At 45.0% G+C, this 8,664-nt stretch overlaps 1 long non-coding RNA gene across 1 annotated transcript; it reads left to right on the top strand.

Annotated features, from left to right (window-relative positions):
- Nucleotides 1–4,375: 4,375 nt before the first annotated feature.
- On the top strand, nucleotides 4,376–7,782 carry LOC140215939 (uncharacterized). Its single transcript, XR_011892534.1, has 3 exons — nucleotides 4,376–4,886; nucleotides 6,685–6,850; nucleotides 7,685–7,782. It is a non-coding gene; the product is annotated as an uncharacterized lncRNA (long non-coding RNA).
- Nucleotides 7,783–8,664: the final 882 nt, after the last annotated feature.

Genomic DNA, 8,664 nt, shown 5'->3' with positions numbered 1-8,664 from the left:
GAGCAGCAGCAACAATCTTCTTTTCTAACTTAGGAGCTGACATACCGCGAACTAAAAAGTGCTCTCTATACAGTACTGCATGGAGAGTCTCTTCATAAGCATACGAATTCCTATTTTACCCGAATGCTTTTGTTTGCAGCTGGCATTCGTAGTGAGGAAGCCGTAGATTACATGCGCAGAAACATGGCCGACAACATCATATCATATATCATATCATATAATATCATATCATATCATATCATATCATATCATATCATATACTTAATTTGTAATCTCACACAGAGATATTTCCTTTCGGACGCTTATTCATGGTAGAGCGTCACTTCCGCTTCACTCCCGAATGATTTGATGAACACTTCACGGACTTCTCTTATTTACTTGGCCCTCTACTGACTGGGTCATTTTAGTGATTACCTCGAATGTGGCTGAAGTTATTGCTCGCCGATTTGTTGTACAGCTAGATCCCACTCTCGTCCTAAAGAAAAGTCAAGGCCGTCCAGAGGCCCCAAGAACTAGCGGAGCGTCACCACATTCCCGTCCCGACTTGGGCGTCGCCTACGGTTTCGGCCGGAGGAGGGATCTCCAACGGCTTGAAACTCCTCAGGGCTTCAATAAAGTTCTTGGCTGATTTTTTTAATCTCCTGGCCTCAGCCAAGGGGTAACCATACGCTTCCTGAATTTTCTTACAGTCTGCTCTTGTTGCAGTATCGCATGACGAACAGCCGCTATAACATATAGAAAGCCAGGTTCAGCCAATAAACACATATTCTCTCAGATGTCCAGCGCATTCCCACACACGCGTCTTCTTTCGCCCTCGACAGCGGGGGATGGCCAGAAGAAAGCGCTCTGTGCGTAGAAACGCCGCAGCCAAAGCCGCGGGTCGTGCTCGGACAAAAAGGTCGCGCGCACGCGCGATGCGTTGTCGTCAGGTCTCCGTTTCCGCAGCCTTATTTCCTTTTCTCTTCCCGAGGGCAACGCCTATAGGCAGTATATGTATGTGCGTACGCGCATACAGCGTCGGAGAAAAAGGCGCGAGAGAAAAAGGAAATAAAGGGTAGGGAAGGCGACGGGAGGGCCTCACACAAAATGCATTGGGGGGAGGAGAGAGCAGCAGAATGGGACGCGGGTCGCCTCGACTGACTCGCGTGCTCGCCGCGGAAGCGATAGCCTTCGAGTCGCGCGGGGTGAAATATGGCGCAACGGCGCCGACAGGAAATGGTGGTGGCGAGTTTGTGGTCCGCATCCGGATCCACACGCGCGCGCGTTCGCGCTTTTTGTCTCTTCCCCGCGCGCGCGTTTCTTTTCTCCTCCCTCCGCGTATGTCGCGCACATGAGTCCTCGCGAAGACACACGCGCTGTTTGTTGGTCGACGCCACCGCGTCCGTAGCGGCGTGGTGTCCGGCTGATTGCGCGGCAGTCGGCCCGGACGCATTCAGTGGCTGCAAAGAATAGGAAGCCACGGCGGCCGCCGTCCGATAAGCGAAGATCGGGGCAGCCCGACGTGAACCATTGAGCGGTGGTTATAATGTGTGGTGCCCTATAGCCACGGTCGCCCGTCACGCGCCACGCGATCTCTGTGTGTCAAAGGGTGGAGGGAGCAAAGGGTTTGGTGGCTCGGCCAGGAAGGAAGCATCTGTTTTCGGACGCGTGGGGAGAAAGATGAGCTTCCCCCGCTTCTCCCCTTGTCCCTGGCTCTCTGTATCTTCATTGTATTCTTTCTTTCTTTTTCTCTTTCTTTCTTTCTTTCTTTCTTTCTTTCTTTCTTTCTTTCTTTCTCTACTTGTGGGTCGAGGCGTTAGTATCGCCTTCCGACGTACGCCAAGCTCCTGTTGTGCGCAATCTCGTTTACTATGTGCTGAGCCACTGTATACGAGAATGGCTGCAAGGGCTCCGCCAACAACACGAAGCACTGTCCTATTTCTATAGCTATGCGATTCGCGCTGCAACTTCGTCTCAGAACTCGTAATGTCCCGGCATGACAGCGAGTGTTGCGGCATATACGCTGAAGTGTTTTGCGTGTACCCGTAGTTAGAGCCAAAGCAGCACAGTCGGATCGATGCAGGCGTTTTATAGTTTTTATTTCCCTCTCACGGGCTTTGCGGGTGTATATAGGGTGGGTAGACGTCAATGGGGGTCTTGCACAGAGGCACGTAAATACTCTTCGTGCATGAGTTCTTACTCGTATTTCCATATTTGCGAGTTCGTCTTAGCGCGCTCAGTAGCTAGACAGAGAAAAATCAGAAGCAAAAGGACATCACTTTCTTTTTATTGGTTGCCTGTGTGCGCATGCTGGTAGAAGAAAATCAAGAGAAGAGTACCTAGATAAAATGACAAAATACATGAACACGGCGAGATGCACAGACGCCGCACCTTATCGGACAAACGCAAAGAAAAGGGTGGCAGTACTGCCACCCTTTTGCTTCCTTACTTTCTTTAGAACTTTTATCAACATCCTATCAACTTTAGTAACATCCTATTGACTTTTACTTTTTAGTAACGTTTGTCAAAAGAAAGTTGGTTACTTCTTTTCTAACTTCAGTATGTAAAAAGAAAGTTACTAGAAAGTTAAGACACACTATTTTAACTTTTTAGAAACACGATTCAATAGGAAGTCAATAAAAATAATTATGTTCTAAAAGTACATAACCCAAGTTACAAAACATGGATGAATAATATTCAATAAGGTTATAATTATTCAGTGAACATGGCTGGTGCAAGACAGTCTTGTTTCATGGACAGGTGTAAATTTCTACAATTTTCAATCAACTTTCTAGTAACACTGGTTACTAGAAAGTTGTTAAAAATGATTTAGTGAAAATGAACATATAACAGCATCTGAACTATAAATGAATATGCAAAGACTGGCTGCTTTTTAAAAAAAATGTTTTTTTGCACAGTAACTGTTTTCCTAATTTTAATCAACTTCCTAGTAACAGATGATAGTAGAATGTTCATAGAAAAAAATTGCTTCTAATACCGGACGCTAAGAGGAAATATGGTCTCACCAATTCAAGATGAGGGCACGTATTCTCGAAAACATGACAGCTAGTGCCATGGGAAGCGTGTATATGAGCGGTGATCATGAATTTGTGCTCAGTAGGTGTCAAAGAAGCCCGTAGGCCATACACCATAGCACTAGACGGAGCTGCACGGACGGCGCGCTGATCGGCTCGTGTTCGCCAAAGCGGGAGACACACGGTCCGATTCGGTGTCCGATCCGGCGTCCGACGCGCCGAAACTGCAGCCCGAATCGAGGTGTTTTGCCGTGCCGAAGCGCCGGATCGGACGTCCGGCGTGCGACAAACCGGGCAGATTTTCATCGTCCGACGTGTCCGACAACTGCACCGTCGTCTGGCCACAGCCAATGGCAGCGCGGCTGGCATGTGACGTTCTCTGGCGTTCCCTCCGATCGGGTGCTGGCTGGCCGGTTTCTCGCAGTTATTCTTTTTCCTTGCCTGCTGCAGTTTGTTTCTGACATGAAATAGTTACCAGTTCAGTAAAATTATCTCGAACGTGTGCCTGTTATGCAAACCAGCGCCCTGTACACTATCACTAAGCTACTGGTGAGATCGGGAGCTGCGACGCGAGGGCATTGCGCGAGGAGACATCACACATCGACCGTCTGAGCGAGGCTGCCCGCTTCGCTTGCACGTTTGCCCTTCGCAACGACTGCGTCGAGTAAACCAATTGTATTTAATTACGGCCGACCTAAGTGTACAGTGTTAATTGTTTTGGCAAAAATAAGCACTCTTCGACGAGCTCGGGCTGGATCGCAAGCGCCGTCGGCTGAAACGTCCGCCTAGCTATGCCTACCGGCCCTATCGCTGGCTTTAGCGGAGCCGTCAGTGGACAACGCGCCGTCGTGAAGTGTTCTGTCACTCACAGGGGCATAATTTTATCGACAGCGTTCGCGTAAAGCGAAGCAGTGTTGTGCAGAGTTGTTTATATTGCGTTTCTCGACGTGGATATGAACTCAAGCTGGGGAGCTAGATGTGGGCGGAGCTTACGCGCCGCTCATGCCGTAGCATGCAGCGCCGCACGTCGGATCGGACACCGAATCGTACCGCGTGTGTCTGTATAGCTCGCTCATGGTTCAGCTGAAGTCCCCGTATATTCTTCATAAATAAGGAAGCCTACCTAGGCACTGTAAACCCAACGATTGGGGCCTAAATGCCTCTCCGCCTCCCACTACGGCTTCCGTTGAGTGACAAAGTCTGATCTCGAAGGCCGTGCTTTTGAAACCTGCATGCACCTGAAGCAATTGCGAATCTTGAAGGCAACATCCGCTTAGTTTTTATTATATATACATTTCCTTGAACTTCGTGTCACAAAGTACAAAGTACACACTTTTGGACCAAACAAATCTATTAAAGGACTCTATCAAATGTTATTAGGAAAAAACACGCAATTTTTTCATTTATCATATATTTTTCTACAAAACCGCAGAGTGGCGCTACTGCAGTATTTGTTTGGTCGACACACCACGTTGGTTGTAGTGAATGCTCCTTGCAGTAAGGTGGTATTTGAGTTATATTTTAGAAGTGCCTAGACAAAACGTGCTCCTTGTCGTGTGCAGTAACCATCCCAAACCCTCCGGACTCGTGTAACGCCATTAGTTCACCGTGTGTTTCGAGCGATCCACCAGTGTCGTCAGTGAGTGCCCTAGTACAGCGCCCGTCCGAGCTGCCTTTGTTCTGCCGAGCTGCCCGCCCGCGCTCTCGTGAAAAGTCTGGTACTGGGGCTTAGAATTGTAGTGTTTAGAAGACTGATGAAGGTTGTGCTTTTGTGGAGCTGGAATTCATCGGAAGTTCTACAGTGCTTGCGCCAGAGAAACGTCGGTGCCTCTGTACCTGTTAGACGAAGGAGCGTTTGCCAAGTCTTGAAAGGTAAGCAAGTTTGGCGCTTGCGCGCATTCTTGAAGCTGATGATTTACGTAATGAGCGTTGTGTAACTAGCTAGAGCAAAGCGCTTTCCTATCGTATGTTAGCCATGTTGCTGTGCACATTTAGCAAGCAATTTCACGAAAGCTTCCTCTGATGTTACAGCGTACTTGCATTCTGCTACCCGCCTTGATTGCTATGCCTGAATGGGCACACAATTATGAGAACACATTGAAAGTTGGTGTTCGTTCGGTAGTTTCCTGGCAAGAAGTTATTCGCTATATAGGCATTCCCGCAAGTACAGTGCATGTGTAATGTATGCGTCGATGTATCATGGGCTTCGCGCGTTGACACACGATTGCTATGTTTGACGCTTAAGCAGATAGAAGCTTGTATGAAGATTTTTGTATGTATATAGTTCGGTTTGGAAGTCCGCGTCGCGGGAACCTGTGTGTATTGTTTATGTTCTTGAGTGTCTTCGCGTATTTGTCTTCTATGTTACAGAGCGGATATAGGCCGATGTTACAATAACAAGGTGCATTTTTAAACTAGACATTTCAATCAGACGCCGGCCTTTAAGAAAGACAGACCAACCAAATCTTAATAACGAAATGTCAGCTCTTGCAATCGTAGGTTACGGCAGTGCGTAATAATTTAAAGACTGCGATTTTGTAGCGATACTTACCCCTCGATTCTATATCACTCTTCTCGCCCACCGCTAACGGCCGGCAGCTGCAGTACGTAGCACGGGCCGGGGCGTCGGTCAGCCCACTAACGAATAGCGAAAAGGAATACCATCGCTACAAAATCGCGGTCTTTAAATTATTACGCAAATTTTGTGCACAATGAGATGTTATAAACACACCTTGCATGTACATGAAAAAAAGGTTTACAACAAAGATGACATATATGCATGGGCACATATATGTGTCAATAAAATACTCGAGCGTCTTTCTGCCTACAGAAAAAGAAGTTATGTCTCCTTGAGGGCATGGCTGCTTGTACTAATGAACCTCTGAGGGAAGGTTTTCTCTAATCCCTATTTTTGATATCTAAATGCTTATGTGGCATGTACAAACTGCTTGCATCAATTTCTCATTGGGATGAGCTGTCTAAAATTTAATTTTCAGTAATAATTGCAATAATTAACTCATTTCACCTGTCTTCTAATGACTAAAGTTCTATGCTTCTACCTTGACAAACCTTTTGTGAAATTAGTTTGATGAGGCCCAATATACAGGGCTTTCTAAATTGAAGGTATCAGTACCTATTAAAGACTATGCTAACTATGAAAATGCTGCTTGTGTATGTGGTTTATTCACTCTGTCAGACAAAATCTTTACACCCAAGTGCAGTCAGTAAATTGAAAACTGCATGTCTGCAAGGGGAAGTCAGAATTGTATTTGAAGACAATTGCATCTTGTTTGATAGTTCTCGAGCACTTGTGCGTCACTAATCGAGCACAGCTTGGCCCAATACTCGATGAGGCTTGAAGCTTTCAATGTCTGCTAATCACTAAAACAGCACCAGATCTCACTCTGTGTCAAGGGGTGGCACACATTTGCTTAGTCCTAGGCAGATGCATGTCTTTCTTTCGCATTGAAGTTCCCAATACTTTCTAGTCTTACGTAAAAGTACACAGCTCAGTACAATGCATGTACGGTATACGTAAGGCTGCTTTGTTCTTTAAACCGAATCAACGAGAAGCAGCGACTTCCGTTTTTGCAAACCTTACCCTACTTCCTAACCATTCCTTGATCAAACGTGTATAAAATGAATCTGTGTTTGTTGTATTCTTTCACAGGTAGACATCGGTGACTGTGTATACGTTGAAAAGGGCATGCTGAAGAGGCTCTGCCTGGATGCTAACGACTCAGGATTTCACTTCGCGGAGGTCCTTCTTTGGGCGGCTGTCAAATGCCTTCCTCAGAAGGATCCGTTGGATTCCAAGAAGGTCAACACCATAGTAGGTATGTGTGTCACAAAGAAGCATCTTAATATTCTTTGTGCAGTTTTCAACAAAACTCCTTTCATGGCAATTTCAGTGCTATCTTAGGGTATACTCCTTTCTTTCCTGCTAAAATAGCTATTAACCTGATTATAATAGCATACTATAATGCAAGCTTTGCCACCATAACTAGAAAATTGTCATTACTGTTGGCATATGTATTTTTGTGATAGAGGCCCTGGTCATATGATTGCACTGATAATATAATTTCCTGTCTTGTGGAAAGCTAACATTAGTAACAAGCTCACTTTGACAATGTCTGCCTGCACAGCAAAGGCATTTTCTAATCTTGCTGTAGAACGTCCGTAATGCCTGTTCAACTGCTTACATGTTGCTTGTATCATTTCGTGGTTCTTAAGTGCAACACAAAAGTCAACTCTTCTATGTACCTGTGCGCAAGCAAAGCTGCAACACTGTTATGACTGGCACCTTGCCTTTCCCTAAGATAATTCACACATGAAACTTCCATGTACTGGTCACAATACGAATATCGAAGTTCATTAAACTGAAGTTGATTTACAGCTTTTGTTTGTAGATGACAATTGGTATGATAGAGTTTGTGTGTCGTGCATCTGTTGGTGGGTTACGCACATCCATCACGCTCCCAGCTTTAATGCACTAATTCAGTCATTTCATGCATTTTTAGGACTTTGCACAAAACAGGTGGAGATGTTTAGAGCTCACAGGGTTGAAAGCTTGTCTCTTGTGCACTTCCTTTTTAAGAAACAGATGCATGGTGCGTTGCAATGTCACTGCAGCAAAACTAATATATTGCCTTTTCTCTTCTCTTTTCTAGACTACACAACGCAACATTTCAGCCTACTTCCAGGGCAGCTGGAGAACTCGTCCTCCTTACTAGCCCGGGGATATTAAATGGATGTGTTCAAGCACAAATGGAAACCTGTCTTCTTCTGTCGCATGCCACACCTAGCGACTTGGCAATCACTATTCGCCACAGACAGATAGTTGACAGGATGTTACTAGCAAGTCGTTAGGATATATAAAAATGGTTAATAAATAGTCGCTGCACAGTTTTTAGGAAGCAAATAAAAATTTTATTCAGAGATAATCAAAGCTTATTTTTGCAATATATAATTGCAAAAGTAATTACCTCTGAATAAAATTTTTATGTACTTCCTAAAAACTGTGAAGCGACTATTTATTAACCACCTTTATACATCCTAACGACTTCCTAGTAACATCCTGTCGACTATCTGTGGCGAATAGTCGACAGGATGTTACTAGCAAGTTGTTAGGATGTATAAAGGTGGTCAATAAATAGTCGCTTCACAGTTGACACTTTCTAACGACATATGATAATAAGCAGTCGGTAAGAATTCTATCGACATTTTATATCTATACTTTCAATTCAATATCGGTGGCCAATAGTCGGTAGGATGTTAGTAGGAAGTTGTTACAGAGTCTAAAGACGGTTTAAAGAATGTCGATAGGTTCTAGTAACATTTGTCTAAAGACGGTTTATAAAATGTTACTAAAAATTTTTGTATGGGGTGGTCACAGACTGAAAAGAAAAAAATTTACAACCTGTGCCTCGATAGTCCGAGCCTCAATAACACAAGCAGAGGTGGTTGCAATCGCATGGTCAGTAAAGGAGGGCAGGTAGCGAAAAGCGCCATTGACAGTAATTACGAGCTCACAGACGGCATGTATAAATTATCAAACTGATAGAATAAGTGCGAAGGTATACCGGACTGTGACCAAAGCTAATGAAGACCTCCCAGTTGAATACACCCAGGCTATAAACTGGGCCCAGGG

This window comes from Dermacentor andersoni, chromosome 2, assembly GCF_023375885.2.
Source record: "Dermacentor andersoni chromosome 2, qqDerAnde1_hic_scaffold, whole genome shotgun sequence".
Taxonomy (NCBI): domain Eukaryota; kingdom Metazoa; phylum Arthropoda; class Arachnida; order Ixodida; family Ixodidae; genus Dermacentor; species Dermacentor andersoni.
This window is presented reverse-complemented; position numbering and strand designations above follow the sequence as displayed.